Here is a 24,889-nt window from a genome sequence, read left to right as displayed (position 1 = left end):
CCCACTCCCAGGAAAAATATCCTTAGAACAGGAGGACAATGTGAACAGAGGTTTTTTTCCTCTTTCTGCATCCGTTAGTTCCCAGAGCACAGGCTCTATTCCACAACTTCTTTCTTCCTTCCCACCCTATCTTCTTTTTTAATCTCTCACTCCCAAATCAGAGTCTATTCTCACATTTTAGGGATGAGAATTTGAGAAAATGTTTTAAAAAACTTAATTTCTTTTTCAGAATTGATAATTGAAGCACATGGTGAGAAGGAGGTATAAATAAAAAGAATATCTCCATTTTACCTCTGTGCAGAGTTTTCCTCTGTGGAGGCCACCAATGTTAGTAGCTTCAAGTGTATCCTATAATTTTTATATATACAAGCACATATGTCTGTATATATCATTTTACACAAACAGTATCATTATTATGCCTATAGTCATAAAGCTGTTTTCTAAAGATCTATATTACTTCTGCTTTTCACACAACACCCTACTTTCCTCTTTTTTTTTCTTAACTGATTGTAAATCTGAGCTGAGCTTTTTTAAAAAACTATTTTATGTTTTGGTCAGGAAGACTGGCCCTGAGCTAACATGTTGCCAATCTTCCTCTTTTTTTTTTTTACTTGAGGAAGATTGTCCCTGAGCTAATATCTGTGCCGATCCTCCTCTTTTTTGTTTGTAGGATGCCACCACAGCGTGGCTTGAAGAGCGATGTGTAGGTCCACACCCAGGATCTAAACCTGTGAACCCCAGGCCACTGAAGTGGAGCCTGTGAACTTAACCATTATACCACCAGGCCGGCCCCTGGGCTGAACTTTTAAACCATATTTAGTATCCTGTAAAGTATTCAGGGATAATCTCACTCAGTAGCCATGATGTTTACATTTTTTAATTGAATCAAATTCTAAAGATATGATTACAAAGGACTTTAATATTAAATCTATAAACTTTAACTTTAATGGTCTGATTTTTTATTTTTTAATTTTTTTGATTTTGATTTTTTCATTTTTAAATTTTTGTTTTTATAGCAGTAACATTGGATTATAACATTATATAAGTTTCAGGTGTACATCATAATATATTTTGAATTCTGTGTCGATTACATCATGTTCACCACCCAAAGACTAATTATAATCCATCACCACACATATGTGCCTAATCACCTCTTTCACCCTCCTCCCTACACCCCTCCCCTCTGGTAACCACCATCCAATCTCTCTTGCTGTGTGTTTGTTTGGTAATGGTCTGATTTCTTATTCTAGGAACAATTGTTATAGAAAAATTTGATTTTACTCCTTTTACAAAATGAAGGCATGATTTGTTGAGTAGGTTCAACTGTTGAGTAGGCAGGAATGAAATACAGGTGTACAGCAGCATAGAAATATTTCTTTTTCAAGCATTTTCTTATGTCAAGTTGGTAAATTTCTCAGAGAAAAATATAATCAGAGGCCTGTTTAGTCCACATCTTATTCCTTTAGTTTCTCCTCAATTCATACTCACCTTTCGAGTTCTGTCTCAAGTTTGGCCTCCTCATGAAACCTCTTCCTGTAGTTTAAGCTAATACTGTGCTCTCCTCATTTTGACCCCCCAGAGAGCTCACTCTCCACTGGGCATGTGATTCTGTCCCATCTTGTGTTTTCTTTTTTGAATGTGTGCTCATTTCCTTATGGCAAAATGCTAGCTCTTCACAAAAGATGGCTTTGATTTCAGGAAGAGATAATTCAGAGTTTCCACCTTCTAACAAGAAAATGCGGGAGAGGTCAGGTGACCTGGAATAGCTGGAGGGCGGTAACTGATTACCCTGAGAGGCTGGAGTAGGCTGGACTCTCAGAACAAGAGGAAAAGGGCACAGAGAACAACACAAGAAGCCAGGCAGGCTGGAGTCGGGGCAGTCAAGTCCTCTCCCCTGAGGTGGTGGGGGTGAGGCTGGGAGGCAGATGGGCAACTCAGATGATTGATCTAGCATGTTAAGGCAGGAATCCTCAGAAAAGGGCTTTTGTCCCAGGCATAGAGAGAAACTGCAAGAGAGCCTGAATGCAACCTTATTCCTTTCAAATCTGAGTTCTCAATTGCATTCATGATCAGCAGTGGAGTGAGCACCTGTAACCCTCAGCCAACCTGGCTGAAGATTTTGAATTGAGACTCATTCCAACTGTCTACGGTTTATAGCCTTGAACTCTCACAATGTAATAAAGATGGAGGACGATCTTTTGACTGCAGTGGATGAAGAGGAGGAAACGTGGTCCAGCAGGAGGCAGAGGAGAAGGCTGAAACCAAGGTGATGCTGCTATGTGTACATATATGGCGTGGGGAGTGCTCAAGAGCACAGCCCCTGGAGGCAGGCTGCCTGGGCCTGAGCTCCAGCTTCACTGATTGCCTGTGTCATGTTCATAACTTCTATAACTCTTCTCGGTTTCAGTCTCCCCATCTGTGAAATAGAGAAAAAGAAAAATGCTTATTTTACAGGGCTTCTGTGAGAATTAAAAGAGGTAATCCATGAAAAGTGCTCAGCATTTGGCACCAGGCACATACTGAGTGCTCAAGAAGTAACGAGCTTCCAGCATGCAGCTCTCTTGCTTCAGGAAGCAGTTGAAGTATCAGCTCCTCCTGGCTCCCCAGGAAAGCTTAGGCTCTCCTTCTCTCTGTCCTCCCACACCTTATTCAGATATCCATCTGGGTCAGATTTTATTGTATTTCATTGGTCTTTTTTCCTGACTGGCTGCTATCATCTCCTTTGGATCATGATCTATGTGCATAGCAGAGAGCACATGGTAGGTGTTCAATGCATATTTATTCAATGAGTAAAAATACGTCTCTTCCCTTTTTCATCCTCCTGATGGTGGCTCACCACCATGTCACAGTCCCTGGCTGTACTTGTTTTTATTATATTCCCAACAGGAGAATGAATGCTTCTGAGGGTCTACCGAGGTTCCTATTCCTTTTCTATACCTTATATCGCCTAGCCCCAGGCCAGAAACATTTTAGGTTCTCAAGAAATGCTTCTTGACATCTATTGACTTGACAATAAGCAACTCTTTCGGAAGGACTAAAAAGGTTGTGTGGTTAATTTAAGATTATGGATGATTTTCAGTGTTTTCTTTTTTATGTGTATTTTTAAAAATTTCTCACTTGCAAAATTAAAAGAAGAGGGCAGAAAAAATGCTCTAAACCTTCTTCAACACAGCAGAAGAGGACAGCAGGAAGCCAGACCTCTTTGTTAGTGTACCAAAAAGAGCATGAGTTTGTCTTAGTCTAACAGAGACAAGTTGAGAATTTGGGGGACCAGGATCTGCCAGGGCATTAACCTAGGTTAATTTAGGTCATAAACCCATGAAGTGGGATCATAGTCACACATTACATGGTTGACATTCAATACGTGGTTGTCTTAACAACAACAGCATTCTCTGTATTTTTCAAGTTACTTAAGATGTTCTGACTGCTATTTTTACACGGAAGATTTAAATAAATTTCTAGATAAACAGGTTCTAGAAAACCTTGCAGAGGTAACTGAGAGATTAAGAGCTAGTTTTGTATTCAGAGAGCTATCAAGAAACCAAACAGTCCAACACAAATAGAAGCATGTCTTAATACAGTAGTCCCCCCTTATCCGGGGGCTTAGGTTCCAAGACCCCAGTGGATGCCTGAAACAGAAGATAGCACCAAACCCCATATATACTATGTTTTTTCCTATACATTCATACTTATGATAAAGTTTAATTTATAAATTGGGCACAGTAACAGATTAACAACAATAATTAATAATAAAATAGCACAATTATAACAACACACTGTAATAAAAGTTACCGTACATCTTAGCAACCCCAGCATGTGATTTTTTTCTTTCCTCATTAAGTCAAGAACTTTCATCTTTTCACTTGAATGAAGCACTTTCTGGCGTCTCTTTGGCATATCCGAATTGCCAGCATCACTACTCTCGCACTTTGGGGCTGTTGTTAAGTAAAATAAAGGTTACTTGAACGTAAGTGCTGCCATACTGAGACAGTCTGACAACTGAGATGGCTACTAAGTGGTTAACGGACCAGTAGTATACACAGTATGAAGACGCTGGATAAAGGGGTGATTCGTGTACTGGTGGGATGGAGGGAGACATCATCCTGCCTACTCAGAACCGTGCTCAATTTAAAACTTATGAATTGTTTATTTTTAGAATTTTCCATTTAATATTTTTGGACTGTGGTCAACTGCAGGTAACTGAAACCATCGAAAGCAAAACCGCAGATAAAGGACTATGTAATGGAAATGTTTTGCTTAATCCGCCAGTTATCAGTTCATTCATCCTTGTGGGGTTGTGAGGCTGTGCAAGCGTTGGTCTTCAGTGGGTATGCTTAGGAGGTCCCCTTTGAAGAGTGGTTGCTGACATCACAGGCCCTGGCAGCTCCCAGAACATTGTTCTGTCCAATGTCAATGTTACATCATCAGGTCCAGACCCCTTGGTACATGCCATCCTTGAGGTTGGACCTGTCAACCCTGGATCCTAGTCTGTATCCACCACTGGCCTTTGGTAGCTGCCACATTTCTGTGCACATACTTTGGTCCACTAGGCCTTAAATAAGGGCTCATTTTCTCTAGATGTAGAAGGGTTTTGTGTCACTTACTAGCTCCTGAGCTGCTTCTTGACACCATTTTGGAAGCGCAGTCGATCTCTTCTCTGGAGTTGAGGGTTATACTATTTCTAGCTAACACCTCTTTGGGAGCCATGATGGGGAGCTGAACTGACTTTGGTTTCCACAGAGCCTCTGTGGGGTGGCAGAAGGTGTTTTCCCTGGAAGAGGTCAACCTAGGCTGGGCTATGCCACTTAAAAGTACTGATATATTATTCGCATTTATTTGCAATTCACCATGTACTCCCAACCTGAGGGTATAAATGGGGTCATGGTATTTGTAATAAATCAGAGTTTTCTGGCTTTTGCCCCAGCCATTTATTGAAGACCTCAGCAATCAGAAAGAATCTTGCCTACCTGCTTGGGGGTGTTTCATGCATTTTCACAAAAAATCTCAGATTGCTGGGCACCACCATTGGAACTCTGGTCTATCAGGGTTCTTTCCTCTCTGACTTGGCCTCACGGGCCCTGCCATAGTTCTGCTGGGCGCTGCCACAGATACTCGAGTGCCCTCGGGGGGCTGAGTGTTGCTGTGCTCTGCACAGGAGAACTGCTGGTGGCCCCCATTTCTGCTAGTCCTGTGGTATAAAGTAACCCACTGGGAGTGCAATGGAAGCGTGTCATCATCCCCTATGTAGAACACTGGGCTGGACCCCTAGGTGGCAGAGATTAGTGACACCTGGAATATTCAAAAACCCACACAAATGCTATTCGTTCTGACTGTGAGATGCAGTCTAGCCTAGTGGTTCAGAGCATAGATTCTGGTGCCGGACTGCAGCCTGGCTTTGAACCCTGGCTCTGCTGCTGACCTTGTGGAAGTCGTTCACTCTCTCCCAGCCCGTGTTTCCTCACCTGTAAAATGGGGATGAAAATAATAGTATCTCCCTCGTGGGATTGTTGTGATCATTAAATTGCTAATATATGCAACCAAAACAGAGGCTGGCACATACTACGCTCTAAACAGGTATTTGCTCTATTACTATGTCAATTATCTGTCAGATGAAAATATTCTCATCTTCTTGAGAATTTAGTGCAAGGAGATGAATGGAATGAATTTATTAGAAGGAAACATCTTTTCAGTGGTTCAGTTGTGCACAGGCCTCTAGAGTTACATTTAACATAATACACTCCACCTGGGCACAAACTCCTGCAAAGGCAAAGGGAGCACCCCCATCCCCCAGGAAAGGGGGCTGGAGTGAAGGAGGTAAGTCTCCCTGTGATGTGAGGGAGGGATGTAAAATGAGATGAGAAGTAATTCCAAAAGCCGAGCAGAGAAGCCTGGATTAGTTTGCTGCGGCCGCCATAACAACGTACCACGAACTTGGTAGCTGTTGTCTCAGTTCTAGAGGCTGGAAGTCCAAGATGAAGGTGTCAGCAGGGTTAGCTCCTCCTGAAGGCTCTGAGGGAGAATCTGTTCTGTGCCTTTTGCTTAGCTTCTGAGGTTTGTGGGCAATCTTTGGTGTTCCTTGGTGTGTAGAAGAATTACTGTGATTTCTGCCTTCGTCTTCACAAGACGTTCTCACTGTATGTGTGTGTGTGTGTCCAAATTTCTCCTCTTTATAAGGACACCGGTCATATTGAGTTAGGGCCCAATCTAATGACCTCATTTTAACTTAACTAGTTACATCTTGCGACAACTCTATTTCCAAACAGGGTCACATTCTGAGATATTGGGGCTATCAACAGATGAACTTTGGGGGGACACAATTCAACCCATAACAAAGCCTTCGTGGGATTCTCCAGAAACAGCCACTGAGGGTGAACCAAGAGAAGATTCTATTGTTTCTTGTGGGGGAGAAAGCAACCGATTCTGCATAGGAGCTTAAAATGGAAGAAAATCCCTCTCTTACTGTGGAAGGAAAAAGTCACAAAGCATCCAGCACAGTAATGCAGGCTCAGCTTGCAATCTCCCACCTCAATGCACAGGACTCTGAGCCCCCTGTCTGAAGGGTCCCAAGGCCACAGGGAAATGGCACCAGTGAGGGTCTGGGCTAACCAAGGACTGCTGAGAGCTGGCAGGCTGTGAGGAAGGTCGAAGTCTGGCCCCGGGTGTCTTTGGTCACACATCCTTCTCACCCTGAGCAGACAGAAGGCCGCAAGCATGGCGGCTCCCCAGCTTCCTTGCCAGGCTTTGTACAGCGTTGCTTTCAATCATCGAGCCGTTCTGAATGTGCTACAGCCCACTGAGCTTGTGAGGAGCTTTGCTGGCTTGATCACAGCTTCCGAGAGAAGTGACGCACCTGACGGTTCTTTGTTGACGCACCATATGGTCCAACGTTCTATGCCCGGGTCACAGCTGGTTGAGAGTTTTGCAGCCGAGGATCTTCCCTGGATGGCACCGTCTGGAGGGAGATCATCTTGTTCTGGTGTAAAGGGGACGGTATGAGCTCATTTTACTGAATTTAAATCCACAGGTGGACTCTAAAACATTTTTTCTTCCTTTTGCTCCCCCTCTCCCAAAGTGGATTCCAGATTTCATATTCACATCCGTATACTTGGGTTCATGAATGGTTACTGTTAACAAATCACTTTGATTTGAGATTGGAGGTAATGAAAAATGATTTTAAAAAAATGAAGTTCTCAGAACATCTTCTGAAAGGTAGAATACTTTGGGGTCATTTATCCCAGGCCAGGGAGCAGGACAATTTAGGTAGTAGGAGGCAGCAGGCTATTGTACATGTTTGCAGCAAAGCGTAGGGGGTTCAGCTGGACATTTAAAGATGGAAGAAAGAACCGATCCAGCCCCCATGAGGCGAGGGCAAATGTGTCTCTGATCAAAATGGTGCTGCTTAGAAATGGCGTAGTTGCAAAACTTCAATAGAGATTTAGCAGGGGGATAGGAAGATGGAACGTTTAGCAAAGGGACTGTTATTTTGCTTCCTCACGGGGCGGGTCAGCCCCAGTAGAAGCTGTGATGCCTTTGCTTTGAAGTTGAACAGCCAAGATTGCCTACCTGTGGCTACATAATTGCTAGCGATTGTGTTTTGGGGGCAAATGGAGGTCAAAGAAAAGAGTTTTTATGTCCTCTCAGCTCCCTCCAAGACACGAAAAGTGTAGCCTAACACTGTGGACTTTCACACACCCGTCAACCGTATCAGGAAAACCTTGGGACTTGACTCAGAAGGTTTAAGTCTCAGCTCTGCCAGTAACTGTGTGGCTGTGCAATCTTTGCGAAGACTTGTGACCTCCCTGGGATCATGGTATGCAATGAAAAACAGTGCCTGCCACCCAGGATTGTTGTGAGCTGCAAGTAAAATGGCTCATGTTCAAATGAAATCACATATGTCAACACACCCTGTAGGCTAGAAAACACCTCTATACTGAAGAAGTTCGCTACTGTGTTATTATGCTTTTATTATTTAGCATTGAATTTGCAATTACTCTGTCAAAGAAAAATAGCAATGGATAAGCAAAATGTAGTCTATTTGAGTAGCATACAATAGAATATTATTCGACCATAAAAACAAATGAAGTTCTGACATGTGCTACAACATGGATGAACCTTGAAAACATTATGCTAAGTGAAAAAAGCCAGTCACAAGAAGATCCATATTATACAATTTAATTCATATGAAATGTCCAAAATAGGCATATCTATAGATGCAGAAAATAGATTAGTGATTGTTTAGGGCTGGGAGGAATGTTGAGATTGTGGAATGATAGCTAATGGGTATGGGGTTTCTTTTGGAGTAATGAAAATGTTCTAAGATTGATTGTGATGGTTACACAACTCTGAATATACTAACAACTATTCAATTGTATACTTTAAATGGATTAATTGTATAGTATGTGAAGTATATCTCAGTAAAACTGTTACCTGAAAAACAAACAGCAGCAGTTGGAATTACCAAAGAGTTCTTAACATGAAATAGTATCTTTCTCTCTCTGTACTCATTAGAGACATTTGGGTTCCTCTATTGACAATAATAGTAGCTAACCTTAATGAGCTCTTGTGAAGTGCCAGTTTCTGTGCTAAGCATATTACAAGCATTCTCTGTTTGATCCTTACAACACAGATTTTTGTCCTTATTTTGAGGTATATAACAAAAATTCAGAGCGGTTAAGCAACTTGCTTTAGATCACGCAGCTAGTGCATTGCCAAGCTGGAGTTTGAAAGCTGGCAGATTGACTCTACAGCCTCCATCCTACCCATTGTCTCCTGATGTCTTCATTGAGAACATATGTTGAAAGGTTTTGGACTGTATTCTGTCTCTATGAGATTTTGACTAAGTTTAAATGGATGTGGCTAATCCTATTAAATATTTACCATGTAATTTGCCATCGCTAGGAAAAAAAGCAGAATCTGCCTTTTGGGGGGAATAGTTATTCTAGAAAGGCGTAAACTCAGTACCAGCAACTCCCTCTGACTTTGCTGCCAGGCTTGTGTTTTGATCTCGAGATCAAGCCAGGAAAGTGTGCATTTCTCAGCCTTTTCTTCCTCTGCCCACCTCACTAGAAAGCCAGAGCTTCAGACATTATTAAAAGCCTATGCATATATCTGTTTCCCAAGGAAAAAGGAAGGTGGGTTAGGTTGATTAATTCTGGGGAATCATTTAACATTTATGTAAGATTTTGAGGGCCCACCATGGTTTTGTGATATAACTTGTCACAAATACAATAGGCTATCCACCACGAATCCGCAGTTTCTCACCACGCTCGAGATGGTTTCTTCCTTTGACGTGGGGTCGGAGGCTGTTTTCCAGCACTACGGCAGGCCCTGCCACCAGAATAGATTAATTTTGTCATTACCCTTTCTCAGTTTCTGTCTTTGACCAGAAAAAAAAGGTTAATTGTGTGCCATTCCTCAGGAGAATGAGGTATCAGCATTTTAATTCCTGATACTTTATGAATTGTGGGCAGCTAATTAAAACTTAAAGATTAGAGGAGCTGTTTTGACTAAGAGGCCATTTGCAGGACTGTGAAATGAAGAGAACAAAGGGTTGTCTTTTCTTTTTATTCCTACAGCTTAAATGAAGCTTCTTGCTGGAATAGAGCTTTGAATTGTTTTACAGACTGAGTGTTCATTGTATTGATTCTAATTGTAATTTTGCAGCGACTGGTGCAATATCTGAAAGCTATAGAGGGGTTAACATTGGGATTATTGGGAATGTTGAATGGCAAGATTTGTTTTTGGAGGCTCCATTTGAGCCTTCTTGACATCTGAGAGACATCTTAAAGTCAGATGGGACCCACTTCCAGATTCTATTGGGTGTCCATAATTGCCGTCTCAGAGCTCAGTGCATATTTAGATCTTCTCTTCTGTCTCCCTCACAGTCAACTGTTTGAATTGCTCCTTAGTAGATTCATGGGCCTGCCCCAAGCATTGGGCTTTTTCTTGGTTCCTTTACTACCTGGTCGACTTTCAGGCTATCCCATTTCTTTGGACATCACTGTAATCACCAAGGGCCCACATCTTTGGCCCTCATCCTGTAAATCAAGGAAATGACTAGCCCCTACCCTACTTTGTGCAAATTCAAAAAAAGGCCCATCTTCAGCTGATGCAGTCCCCACAGACACGTAGCTTGGAAAGTCAAGCGGGATGAACTTTAGCTCCTCCCCACCTCCTGACTATGTTCCCTTGAGCAGGGCAGAACCCACACAACAGATTACAATGGCCAGGACTCAAGCAACTCTTTCCATCTTAAACTTCTTAGATGTGTGTCTCAATGTGTCTCTCGAGGTAAAATCATTTCTTCTTTCTAAGATGGGATTAGGTTAGATGAGAATTGAGCAAGTGTCAAAATGCAAACTCTTTGGGTGCAAAGTCAGGCCTTGCTCATCTTTTATATTCTCAAGCTCTTAGTTTTTTTTCCTTTCATCCAAAATTGAATAAGCACATATTAGGGTCCAGGAACTGTTCTAGGTGCTGGCAATTCACCAGAAATGACACAGACAATGCTCCCGATCTTGTAGAAATTACAATCTAGTAAAATGCATTTAACAAATAGCTACCATAATTAATAATTTTCACCTGGGTATGTGCTGTGAAGGCGAAGCATAGGGGGCTTCAGGAGTGTACAATTAGCAATTCTGACTGAGACAGGGTCAGGGAAGGTTTCCTTGAAAAGATGACATTTATGCTGGAACTTAAAAGATACATAAGAAATAACCAGGCTACAGGAGGGAGTAATGATGGAACAAAGGGTAAAGGACATTCCATCCAAACAGAAGAGTGTGGACAAAGACTGTGAACCTGGAAAGAATTTGGAATTCTTTCCAAATATTGAATTGAAATATTTCAATTTCAGTCTAAGAATTGACTAAGGCCAGCAAGACTGAAGCTTAGGGCTTAAGGAGAAGCAGGAAGCAAGATGAAAGGAAGAGGCAAATCATGAGGGAGACTTGAGTCATGCATTGGACTTGGGACTTTATTCTATGAGGAACTGGAACGTATTCAGATATTTAGTTTTAAGCAGAGACATAAAATGATCATATTTGTATTTTAAACAATAACTCTGTTCATGAAAAATGAACCAACCAGAGGGAGCAAGAATGGATGTGGGAAATCCATTCAGAGACTATTGTCCAAGTTCAGGCAATGGACGATGGTGAGTTCAACATAGCATTGGTGAAAAGTAGAGAAAAGTGAGCAGTTTTGAGAAATCTTTAGAAAGCAAAATCAACAGCATTTGGGATGAACTGGCCAAGGGGATGAGAAGAGAAAAGTGCCAAGGATGACGCCCAGGTTTCTGGTTTGAGTGATTGGATGGTATTACTGCCATTTCCTAAACTGTGGAACACAGAGAAGTGGGTTTGGAGAACGAGATTCTGAGATCGGTTTTGGACACGCTGGATTTAAAGCGCCTCTGTGACCTCCAAGTTGGGTTGGCAGTTGTATATGTATGGTCTGCAACGTGACTGAGAGCAAGCAGTGTGGAGGGCTCAGTTAGTCTCACAACCAACAATTTTTGGTGGCGTCAATCTGCCTAGTCTTTATGATTTTTCTGCAACAACACCTAGTTGCTCAGGTGCTGGCAAAGAGATGGCCAATGGTTAGGTCAATCCAGGGTGGAGAGTAAGTCAGCTGGCTACGGAAAGAGAGAGGGGCAGGGGAATTATAAGTATTTGCAATGTTATCATGATGGACAGTGGAATTTAGGATGGATAGGGAGGGAAATGAAGACAATGGGGAAAGTGGAGAAGGCAGAGAAAAAGCAAAATAAGCCAAGGGTCCTACAGTCCCACAAGACTAAGCTAACATTAGGTGACAAATAAAGGTACCAAACATAAATAATGTAACAGTTCCAGGTTCCAGGGATTGGGACCTAATCTTTGGGGGCCATTGTTCAGCCACTACAGAGTATTTGAGCAAAGAAACAGGAAGGATGGGAGGATGTGGTTACAGAATTGGATTTTTACTGTACATGTTTTTACTACTTCACCTCAAAAATTACACAGAGTTCTCATTTTTTGGAAGTGATACAGTTTCAGGTCATGTTAATGCCAAGAACAGGACCATAAGGATGGTTTCTGAGGTAGAGGCAAGGAGGGATTTATCAGAGATGAAGTCAAGGAGATGAGAGTCCAGATATTGGATGGGTGTTCACATGGACCTTGAAGTCACATTGGACAATAGCAGAAATTGCAGTGATCAATTGTCAAAGTCTTCCAAGAATGAGGAAAAGTGATTAGAAGTTAGAAGAGGAGATGTTTTTGGTGGGTGGAATAAAACTCAGAGTGGAAGAGAAATTGTCTGGAAGCCATTCTCCTCAATCCCCTACTTCACCAATTACCGTCTTGTGATTTAGCAAATGATTACATTTGGCGGGCAAGGGTGCGGGGGAAGGGCAGGGAGAATGGTTAGAAACCACGTAATTAGTATACCTTGAGATATCTTACTTGCAATGGTAAACCTTTGTACAAACTTTGTTTTTCAGAACACACTTTTGATATTGGTTTACTTTGCCTTTCCTTGAATAATCTTATAAATTACTTGGTTGGTAAGCATGGGTTGCTTTTAAAAATTTGTTCCTTTAAAAAGTTCCCCCCCCCATTGCAAATGAGACAAACCATAAAATCTCTAGCACAAAGAAGCATTGTTTAGTTCACTTAATTTGAATCATGTGGTTTCCACCAGACATATTTCTCTCCTGGGCAGCAGTTATAGAAGGGTTTAAATTTAATGTAGAAAATAGTCTACCAAGCTTGTACCTCAAGCCCTAATTCTGCCAGCTTTCCTCTCCACCCACCCACACCTGACCATCATCTCTTCCTATTTTGAGCTAATCAAGGCTCACAATACTTGCCAGGCACAAGCAGGCAATAGATCCTATTCCATATACAAGCATGGTCAATAGTGCACTAGATTACATGAGGCGGGGTAATTGCTGGAACCAACTGAATCTGGGCTCGAGTCTTGTTCTGTAAGATGAAGGAGTTCCTGAAGTTAGAGAGTGGGTGGGCAGCATCAAGAAGCTTGGTTTGCTGCGTATCATTGCCTTATATTTCGGCCCACTGTGGATACTGCCCTTACTGTTTCTTATCTTTCTCTCTACAGTCTCTCTGGGTAACCTCATTTTTGAGCCCAACTCTCGCTTGATTCCCGCAGCATGCCTATGAGATGAGTCTGTTCTTCCATTTTATGAATGGGGAGGGTGAGGTTTATAGATGTCAAGTAACTGGCTCAGAACCCCTGTATCAGTCAGGGTAGACTAAAGTATGCAGAGGTTATACTCCCAAAATCTAAATGGCTTAAAACAACAAGGATTTGCTTCTCACTCATTCTGCATGCCAGTCATGAGTGGCTGGGGGCTCTCCTCTACAGTGTGCTCATTTTAAGATCAGGCTGCAAATCTCACACTGGCTTTGCAGCTTTCATGTCACTGTCTCTAACAAGTCACATGGCCACAGCCATGGGGGGATGTCTAATCCTACCATACAGGAGAAAGGATCTGGAAATATTTGTGTGAACAGAACCAATGACTGCCATAGCTGGGAGATGGGAGCCAGGATTTGTACCCAGGCAGGCCAACTCCAGAGCTGATATCTTACTCACCACACTGCACGGCCTTCCGCTTATGGGTAGAGGCTGACAAGGACCGTCAAGGAGAGAATTTACAGAGGTAAAAGTCTTCCAAATTTGAGACCTCATGTACATCTCTCTTGGCTCTGAACAATTCTGACATCAAGTCAGTGGTTGTCTAAGTCAGCCTGTCATTCGCAAACACCTATTCGGTTTCCTTCTCTACCCTCAGTACAGAAGCAGACTAGAGCTCTGACACCAGGAACAAGGAGCTGGAAATCACCGTCTCTCAGAAGGATCTGATCCAGTTGCAAAGTAGAAGCTCAGAATTCCTCACAGAGCTTCTGGGCTAGAAAAGACTTTCAAAGACATCTAATTTAAGTACCAATGCCCAGCTTTTCTTCTTCTTCTTTGAGAGTTGGTCACCCAGCCTTGTCTGGGGCACCTCTCAGGACCAGGAGCTCACCAAGTCCTCAGGCAGCCTCACCAGGAATTGGACTTCCCTGCTAGAAAGAGTTTCTTGATAATGAGCTGAAATATGTCTCCCCAAACTTCCCTCTTAGAGCACACACAATTCTAATCCTCCTTTCCCAAAACAGCCCTTCATATTTTTGAAGATGTCTTTCATTCTCCCCTGAGTCTTTCTCCTCCAGCCTGAAACTTCTCTAATTTAAAACATAGCAAACTGAAAGTTCCATTTTTGTGACATTGCGATTCCTTACACACTTTCACATACTTTTCCTTCTTTCCTTCATTTCTTCGTTCCTTCCCTCCCTCCCTCCTTCCACGCTTTCTTTCCCCTTCCCTGCGCTAGTGCTAACAGAGTAATCTGATTTAAAAGGCATAAAATAAAAGGAGATTGATCAAATAACGGACACGGCATGTGGCAACTCAGTCACTTCGCAAGCACAGACCTTCCACAGGGCCCAGTGTATACCCACCCAGCTCTTTCTCTGAAGCCAGATGTTACTAGTGAATATATGTTTGCAGCCTCGTCTGTGCCTACCTCACAGGGCTATTGAAGGAGTACAGGAAATAATCCATAAGTGGTCTGCTCAGTGCTTGATAGGTAGTAAGAATAAAATGTTAATTGTTGAAACAAATAATTAGGGCAATGTTACACAGCTTCTACCACCGACATAATATGCATAATGATTAGTAGTAATCACTTTTTCCTCATATCATTATGAAATGGAGCGTGCCGTGTACGGTTCTGGGCATATTCGCAGATTACTGAGGTTTGACTATGTAATTCATGTGAGAAACATGTAAAAACATGTCTAAAGAGCAGTATCTAAGGGCCTTGATGTGTACATTTTGTCTTTTGCTAATGACTTGGATGAGCAATTCCTTGTATCACTAATGATGTGAAGGACAGAGAGTGAAACCAGTAGACTCTTGACTCTATAAAGTTAGAAGGGATTAATTAAAACTGAGCTAATGTCTTATGGGGTTTAAATAAAAATAGTCAATATAACAGAAATGCAAACTCCACCAGCTGTTCAAAAGCAGGGTGTCCTTTGATATGGGTTAGTAAATACCTACCAAAGAGAGACTCTTTTGTAGCTTAGATCAAAGGTTTTGCACCCGTTAAGTTGTGATGTGAGGCCAAAAACCATCAGAACTCCAATCTTAGAATACTAGGTGGAGTTTTTTATTTTTAAACTTTTTATCTTGAAATAACGTTAGACTTCCAGAAAAGTTGCAAAAAGGAGCAGAGAGACTTCCCACATACCCTTACCCCCAATTTACCCTCATGTTGCTATCTGACATAACCATAGCATAATGATCAAAATCAGGAAATTAATATTGATACAATGATATTAACTAATCTAGAGATCTTATTTGAATGTTACCAGTGTTCCCTTCCATGTCCCTTTTCTGATCCCATATGGCATTTAGTTGTCAGGTCTCTTTAGTTTCTTCTGATCTGTGACAATCCTCAGTCTTTCTTTGTCTTCTATGACTTTGACACTTTTGAGACTACTGACCAGTCCAACCTCCTTATTTTCTAGATAAAGAAAGCAAGACCCAGAGAGAACCATACAGTAGGATAATAGTAAAGCTCTTGGTGGAAATCTGTCTGATTTCTTTTTTCATAAGTAGATTGAAGTTAGGCATTTTTTGGCAAGAATACTATCAAGTGATACTGTACCCTTCTCAGTGCATGATATCAAGAGGTCCATGATGCCGATATGTTATGTCTTATCATTGGTGATGTTAAATTTGATCACTTGGTTAAGGGGTATCTTACAGATTTCTCCACTTTTTGGTTTTTACTATTTTCCCCTATATAATTAATATCTTCTAAGAAGATATTTCCCCTATGTAAAATACATTGTCTTTCATCATACAAGAATGATTACTGTGGAATTTGCCTGATATTTATTTTTTATTTCATCATTCCTTCTATGTTTATTAATTAAATTCTACTGTCCTTTCTCCCATGCTTATTTATTGATTCAATTATTTACTTGTATCAGTATAGACTCATGAATATTTATTTTATTCTGTGGGTTATAATCCATCACTATCATTATTTATTTTCTTGCTCAGCTTGTTCCAGGTTGGACCACTGGGGGCTCCTTCAGGTTGGTTCCCGTGTCCTTCTGACACATCCCCATCATTTTTTGAGTACTTCCTTACTTTCTGGCACCACAAAATATTTCAGGCTCTGCTTTTGTTTTTTTCTGCCTCAATCCTCGAATCAACTGTTTCCCGAAGAGCTCTATTTCATTTTAATGGAGAGTGGTATTTAGAAATTAAGATCTGGGTGCTAGGTGACCAAATTGAATTTTAATCCACAAAGTGAGCACCAGAGGGAAGAATAAAAGATAGTCACTGGCATTTAGGCTCTTTGGTGCCAGATAACAAACTATATGTGAGTTCTTGATACCAAATATATTAGTTATCTATTGCAGCATAACAAATTACCCCAAAACTTAGAAGGTTAAAACAACACACATTTATTATCTCGTAGTTTCTGAAAGTCAGGAATCCAGGCATGATTTAGCTGGGTCCTCTGTTTCAGGGTTTCTAACATGCTGCAGTCAAGGTGTGGACTGGGCTGTAGTCATCTGAAGGTTCAACCAGAGAAGGATTTACTTGCAAGCTCATGTTGTTTTCAGCACAATTTTCTTCCTTGTGGGTTATTGGGCTGACAGCCTTAGTTTCTTGCTGGCTGTTGGCTAGAGACGCCCTTGATTTCTTGCCACACAGGCCTTGTCAACAAGGCAGATTGCTTCATCAAATTGTTCATACTGAGAAGGCAACAGAGTTTGCCAGCAAGATGGAAGTCACCGTCTTTTATAACCAAATCACAAAGTGACATCCCATCATTTTTGCCATTTTCCCTTCCTCCACTTTTGTACTATCCTCAGTCTCTTTCAACTCTGATTACATAAAACATCTCTTGATATCCTCCCTTTCTTCCTCCAGAGCTGACAAGAAAAATACCCTTCCATGGAACCCAAGATGAGACATGACCATGTAGCTTACATTCTAGAACTAGCTATATTTGTTTTTCTGAAATGTAGCTTCTACAAATGGATGTTTGGCCAAGTCTAGACTCTGACACTGAATAAGACAATGACTGCTGTTAGAAGATTAGTAGAGAATTTGGAAACTATTTGCTCTTGGCAATAGGGCTATGGTGTCTAATATTGATGTGCTATTATCTGTATTTAACAAAGAAGCAGAATTCTGAAGCTGAAAAATACCTTAGAATAATGCAGATTAAACTCCTAACTCCCCTTATTTTTCAGATGAAGAAACGAAGAACTAGCAAGATACTGGTAGAACTGACATGTCAAGAACCCTAGACCAGGATACCAAATCCTGTGTTATTTCCTTGAGACTAAACCAGAGCCTACAGGATAACAGAGTGTTTTTGTAACAAAAGGAATAATTCATTCTTATAAACATTTTCCAAAAATTTTGGTTTACCAAGTTTTCATTCTTTCACTCATCAAACCAAATTGAGCACGCATTCTATTGCTGACATGTGCTGGGGATACAAAGATGAAGGAAGCATGTCTCAACTCTGATATAACATAGAGACTATGGGAAGATGGACGTGCGAACACACAGTTGGATGAGAAAAAGGTATAAGGGAGTTATGCATTAGGTACCTAGGGTGCAAAGAGAGGAAGCCAATACAAGTCACTTTGATTATTTTTCACACATCCAAAGACAAATGGCATCAGTTTGGCATGTCACAAATTTTGCATCGGAAATCCCTAGCAGCAGTTTACCCAGTGTTGCTTATGGGCATTTTGAGTGGGACCTGAGTTGAGACATGCTTCGTTCATCTTTGTATCCCCAGCACATGTCAGCAATAGAATGCGTGCTCAATTTGGTTTGATGAGTGAAAGAATGAAAACTTGGTAAACCAAAATTTTTGGAAAATGTTTATAAGAATGAATTATTCCTTTTGTTACAAAAACACTCTGTTATCCTGTAGGCTCTGGTTTTGGCTCCTGACCATCAAATTCCAGTAACAAGCAACCCCCTGGAACAAAAACAAATGTCTCAGCACCGCCAAGGGTGTGCACTGCATTGGTTGAGAACCTCTGCCTGAGCTAACAGACAAGCGTCTGCCTGCAGTGAAGCTAACAGAAGCAGAATGGTGCTTTCCAAACAGTTGGAAGCATTGAAAATGGAGTGTAAATTTGGAACAGATGATTTGGACTGAAGATTAATTACACTAATGCAATACAAGCATCACATTCTATAAAAACAGGAAGGATTGTACCATTTTACAGTAGCATGTTATTAATTCCACATCTTGCAAGTCTGACTTTGGATTAGAATGGACTAACGTTTATTTTTGCTTTGACTTTAATAAATGAGTTCACCAAGCAAAGACGTAAACAAGCAAGATAGAAAGAAAATGTTTACCTCACTTATGCACAATCAGCACCACTCGTTCTATAAGTAAAAAGCAAACGTGTAGCTTGTCAATGATTCTAATTATGAAAGCCAGGGCCTCCAGTTGATAATTATGTGAGCAATTAAAACAAATAATAATTGGTACATACTTGTATTAGTTTCCTAGGGCTGCCGTAACAAATGACCACACACTGGCTGACTTATAAAGACAGAAATTCATTCTCTTACAGTGGTGGAGGCCAGAAGTCTGAGGTCGAGGCATCCCAGGGCTGCGCTCCCTCTGGAGGTTCTAGGCGAGAATTTCTCCTCATCTCTTCCAGCTGGTGGCTCCAGCCTCCTCCACGAATCCTCCTTCTTAAACTCCCTGCATCAGCCGCATGGCGTCCATTTGTCTCGGGGCCTGTGTAATAGGCTGTTCCCCATGCCTGGGACGCTCTCCCTCCCTCCTCACTCAGGTTTGGCGTTCCTGCCGTGCGTTCTAGCCCTGTACTTTCTCTGTCTCAGTGTCTGCACGTGCTATGAGTGCAGGAACCATGGCTCTCTCCTTGCTCGTTGTTGTGAGCCTGGAGCCTAGTGAGGTGCCTGGCACACAGCAGGTGCTTAATCTACATTTTTTTCAATGATTGAATCAACAAAGGAAGGAAGGACAGATGGAGGGTCAGAAGGTCAATTTACTTTCTATCTACTAGTGTGTTAACTTGTGTAGTTTTACCAACAACCTGATCAGATGGGAATTAGGAACACCGTCTTCATTTTATAAATGGTGAAAATAGAGGCACAGAAAGATGAATGTACCCGAACTGCTTTAAAACTTTTTTGGAACAATTATCAGCAAAGAAAGAAATTAAAAATAAGTTGTTCAAGGTTGGCAGTGGTAAAAAAGTCTGGAAGGGTAGCCACCAAATATTAATGGTGTTATCTCTGAGCGGTGGATTGTGCTGTTTAATTTTTGTTGTTGCTTATCTGAATTGTTTTTAAAATGAGGACATATTTAGAAAGTGAAGGCCGCTCTGCTTCGGGCTGGAGCACAGTGGGGCGTGATCATTTGCTGTGGAAAGACTGAAGGTCTGGGACACAGGGTGGGCCAGGGTTGTAAGGGGGAGGTTGGTTTAGTATTTTCTACTTCTTGGATCTTGAAGTTCGATCCAGGAGTCAAATGATTTCTAACTTCATTTTTTGTTTCTGGTGTAAAATTGGAACGATGTTTAGCCACTGATGGTACACTTTGCTTGTTTATCCAATAAGACCCAGAGATGGTCTGTTTAAAGTTAGGCAGCCTCATTCAAACAGCCAATTTTGCTTTTGAACTTCCTGAAGAGAATATTATTCTCTCTGTTATATTGCCATCAACAGTCACTGTTTAATGCTTCAGAGGGAAAAAATCCTCCCTCAGTGCTCTTAGTGCTTCTGGAATGGGAATAAACATCCTTCTGCTTTCAGTTTTCTTTATGCTAAATTTTATTCAAGAGGATGAATGTACAGCTCCCAGAGGCTTTCTGGTCAGCTCCGATTTCTTTATTTATGTTTCTCTGACAGCTTTAACTGGGGGATTGAACCGAGAATCAGCCAAGTCCCTCCTGCTGTGCTGGGTCCACCTGCCTTCTCCGCCGAGGGGTTAGGCAGGGCGCTTGGTGTCTGCTGGGGCTCCCCGCACATTTTACCCACATGCGGCCCTCCATACACCAACCTTGGGGCCTGACTCATCCAACATTACTCCCTGCTTGGGGGGAAAGGAGACTTACGATTCTGTCTTGCTGTTGTCCTCCATCCTGTGTCTGCTTCTTGAGGACAGTGGCTCTTATTTAGACCTCCAAAAGGTAACCTTGTTTTTACAATTTTAGAATCTTCTCCACTGAAAAGTGTAGAGCAGGTATATTAGTCAGGGTTTTATACATAGAGCGAGAGAGAGAGAAAGAGAGAGAGAGATTTGTTTTAAGGAATTGGCTCATGTGATTATAGAGGCTGGCGAGTCTACAGTCTGCAGCGTGGGCCAGTAGGCTGGAGACCCGGGAAAGAGCTGATGTTGCAGTTCAAGTCCAAAGGCTGACTACTGGCAGAATTCTCTCTTGCTCAGGGGAGGTCAATCTTTGTTCTACTAAGATCTTCAACTGATGGGATGAGCTCCACCCACATTATGGAGGAAATTTGCTTTACTTAAAATTCACCAATTTAAATGTTAATCTCATCCAAAAAACACCCTCACAGAAATATTCAGAATAATGTTTCACCAAATATCTGGGCACTCAGTCAAGTTGACACATAACATTAACCATCACAGCAGGTTTTCCAGGGACAGACTGAAGAATATTTAGCAGGCACAACCCGGTTCCATACCCAGTGTGTTCTTTGTGGGTCTCCAAGGAGGCCCTGGACATGGGTGGGGGCAGGGAGGGGCACAGAGATGTGTGTTTCTCCTGGCTGTCCTCTACAGTCCACTAGGCCATGCTTCTCAGAGCCTGCAGAAATGCTTGTATCTATGTTGCTCTGAATTCTGATATCCAGAAGTGCATTGATGCCTGCTATTCTGGATTTCTTCCCGTGAACTTGCAGGTTAGACCCTCATGGTGACTTTTTCTAGCCACATGATATGCAGATCTGCTTCTGAGGTTCACCTATGTCTACACGAAGCACAGGGTTTCACAGGGCAGGAGTGCGCCATAGAAAGGACTGGATATGTTTGTCTGAAGGAAACTGCATTTGCCTCAGGCTTCTGCAGGGAAGTCAGTTGCACGATCTCACCAACTCGAAGGAAGCAAAGACAGAAAAAGTGATCCTCAGTCCCAGGGGTTAAATATTTTACTGGGATTTCCTAAAGATTGCTTATTTCCCTGTGCAAAGAAGGATGAACAATCTCAATATCATAAAATCAAAGACTAAAAATACCACCTCAACCTGCTCCAAGAAAACAATTTGTCCATAGAAACAGAATCCTGATATATGAGTTGGGGGTGGGGAGTGTGTCCTGGCAAAGAGAAATGCACTGTTCGTCAAAGGCTTTGAGAACTGGACGCATCACAAGACTGGGATATTGTCCACAGAACTACTATTATATTATCTGATAGTCTTAGAAATACCCCAGAAGATGTGCATTAAAAGCTAATAACTCCTCAGTCTTTTGCAAGGGAACACTTTGTGCTTCATATTGCCTAAGCTTCAAGCTCACTGCATTTTCACTTTTGACTGGCTATTTCAAGCAAAACTAATATACCACTAATAGGAGGCAGAGAAATGATGGCGGAGAATAGCAAAACCTAGGATGGTTGCTGCCTCTCCCCTGGGCTCCCATAGCACTTCCCAAGTGCCTCCACTTGAGGATCTTGCCATCTCACTTGGTATGGTTTGTGTCTTTTTCTCTGTCATCAGACCTGGCACATCCCAGGCTCTCTGTGTGTGTCAGCTGAGTGAATCAATGAGTGAATAGCCAGGAAGAAAGCCAAAGGGCCACCAAGATACAGGACTGCACCCTAAGAAAGGAGGTTCTGCTGAGCCCTAAGAAAGGAGGTAGATAGTCCATACCTTTCCCTGGCTTAACAGTTGAGATTGTTTTGATTTCTTGTGGCAGGCTGCAGTGAAATTTAGTTTTAGTTATGTTAGGGTCTGCTACTTCTCTTTAAAAATTACCAGGGGAGGGGCTGGCCCCATGGCCGAGTGGTTAAGTCCGTGCGCTCCACTGCAGGCGGCCCAGTGTTTCGTTGGTTCGAATCCTGGGCACGGAAATGGCACTGCTCATCAAACCACGCTGAGGCAGCGTCCCACATGCTACAACTAGAAGGACCCACAACGAAGAATATACAACTGTGTACTGGGGGGCTTTGGGGAGAAAAAGGAAAAAATAAAATCTTTAAAAAAAAAATAATAAAATAAAAAATAATAATAATAAAAAAAAATTACCAGGGGAGAAGATGGATATAATGGGGAGAAAATTACACAGGACGCATTGTCAGAGGAATATTCAGAAGCAAGCAGGCAAACAAGAAAAAAGTGCCAGCCATGGGCAAATCTGTTGGCTCCATTCTTGAGACCATTCTGGTTCTGGATGATTTTCTTGGGCTCTGGCCTGGCCCAGGTCTTTACTACTCTCTTCAATCAGATCTTCTAACATCTCTGCAAATTTGAATCCTTCCTTCCCAGAAGACTTGGGAGTTTTCATTTGTAAAACTTGGGGACCCAGCTCTAACTATAATTTAGAACATCCACCTATGCTTTGGCAAACACAAGACAACATTTGGCATAGGGGATTTGGAGCCTGTCTGGCTCAGGGCCCTGGGGATCATGGTGATCTGAGATTGTCAGGAGACCAGCCTGGGATGGTTTGGCTGGTATACTACCAGTCATTACACTGAATTGGCGACCTTTGGAAATCTCTGAGCAATAGTAGGGAGCAGTGGGACTTTGGTTCTATATTGATAATTGAATGCCAACCAAATTTCACGCAATAGTGCAATTTTAGTGCTTTAGCGGTTGAAAAGAGATGCTTAGCATATCAAGTCCAAAATACACCATACATAAATATCTTCTCTCCTTCACATCTCCTGTCTCTATGCCTGGCACTTCCAAATTATGTACCTTACCACCTGCCCATACTTGAAGATCAATGAGCTCTGTGTGTGCCTTGAAAGATCTCTGAGATGGGTAGAAATGTTGATAACAGGCATCTGTTCAAAAAATTACTAGTATAGAATACACCTCTTAAGCTCTGAGTTGATTAATCTGGATTGCACTTTATAGGGTTTAGAATGAGGTCAGAAGATAGGGCTGGGTAACAGCAACATGTCATTGAAGATAAGTGAATGTTGACAACAGAATGACAGGGTATGAGAAAGGCAGAGGGAAGAGTCAATTGGCAATGCTCAGAGGCATGCAGGTATATTGTTCCTTTCTGAGAAGACCCCAGATTTCTTTTATACAACAGACTTAACATGCAGCGTCACTAGGCCTTGCAGAGTAATCTTTGCATGAATTCAGAAGAGGTGCCATAGTAAATGATTTATAAGAAGTTCCTCATAATGGAAATATGAAATGATCACGTTAAACTTCTTAGTACTCCAGTTAAATCATATTTGCCTCTCCCTTTGAGATTCTGTCATATCCTCTATCCTCTGCCATTGTGGAGTGGTTAATATAGTGAGAGACTGGGTAACAATTAACATTCAACAGAAATATTATAATATTAGTGTTGTGACATATTACATCAAGTTCTTATACTATATTCTTATTTTCTCTTTGAATTTTTGCATCTGGTATTTTGACAGGCACTCCCAAACCCACTAAAATTTAAACTCTGATGATATGTGAAACACATTTTTTCTTTAAGTTTTTGCCTTAAAGATGAAATTATTTCCTGGGTACTTATATATTCTGATTTTGGGAGTGGAAATGGTGCAATATTTCTGGAAGGCAATTTTGGAACATTTGACAAAATCACTAAAAATAAACATGTACTTTAACACAACAGTCCTTCTAAGAATTTAACCCATGGAAATGATCAGAGACAAGTACAAAGATTAATCGACAAGGATGTTTGTTGCAGAATTATTAGTACAGGCAAAAAACTATAAACAATACTAAATGTCCAAAAATAGGGGAATCCATTAAATCAATTATGATAACATCACAATTAGTTATTGTGCAGTGAGTTACTATGTAGCCCTTTAAAAATCAGATGAGAACAATGTACATAATATATAGTTCAATAGAAAAAACTATAATACAGACTGTAATATGATCACAATTTTGTTTAAAATTATATATATGTACTGAAAAAGGGTTGGAAGTATCAATGTCAAAATGTAAGCTGTGCTTATCTCTGAGTAAAGGAATAATGGATGAATGATTTTCTTCTTTGGCCTCTGATACTTTATAAACTTCCTATAACAAAATGAATCATTCCTTCACAAGAGGGTAAATGTTAGGTTAATGCTGGGGAGGACCCACAAGAAGCCAGACAGCAAAGAGTTAAACAAGATTTCACACTTGGATGCCCTAATTTTGCGGCACAGGGGAGAGTGGGTGCACGTGAGGAATGAGGCACAGCAGAGAGTGGTGTACATGAGGAATGAGGGAAGGAAGGGGAGATCAATGAATAATACCAGTCAGGCGTTATTGAGTACGACCCCATGTAGCAACTCTCCAAAGATAAAGAGAAAGAATTCATCTCAGGGAACCCCCAGTGAAATGAGTGAGCCAGGACTGCACCTAAAAGAGACTTCCAGAACCCAAAGAAAAGGATGGAGACTGGGTAGAAGTAACAAAGGAATAAAAATAGATCTCTAAGAAAACATTTCCTAGGGCCTAACAGATGCCGGGACCCTGGGGTGTCAACTCCGGAAGGCAGGTGTCCCCAGCTGTGAGATCTACAGGGGCCAGGTGGGCAGTGTACGTGGGGCAGGAAGAACTAGCCGTGACTTGGGGAGTTGGGTTGGGTTTA

General features: G+C 41.6%; 1 protein-coding gene and 1 long non-coding RNA gene across 2 annotated transcripts in view; one reads left to right on the top strand and one right to left on the bottom strand.

Moving 5' to 3' along the window:
- Positions 1–24,889, top strand: part of DCT (dopachrome tautomerase) — an 80,941-nt gene that overhangs the window by 5,571 nt on the left and 50,481 nt on the right. The gene's annotated exons all lie outside the window — the stretch shown is intronic.
- LOC138918554 (uncharacterized) lies at positions 862–19,083 on the bottom strand. Its single transcript, XR_011428048.1, has 2 exons — positions 18,691–19,083; positions 862–2,416 (listed from the first exon to the last, which is right to left on the bottom strand). It is a non-coding gene; the product is annotated as an uncharacterized lncRNA (long non-coding RNA).

This window comes from Equus caballus, chromosome 17 (assembly GCF_041296265.1).
Source record: "Equus caballus isolate H_3958 breed thoroughbred chromosome 17, TB-T2T, whole genome shotgun sequence".
NCBI lineage: Eukaryota > Metazoa > Chordata > Mammalia > Perissodactyla > Equidae > Equus > Equus caballus.
Note: the sequence above shows the minus strand (reverse complement) of the source record. Positions and strands in the feature narration are given on the sequence as shown.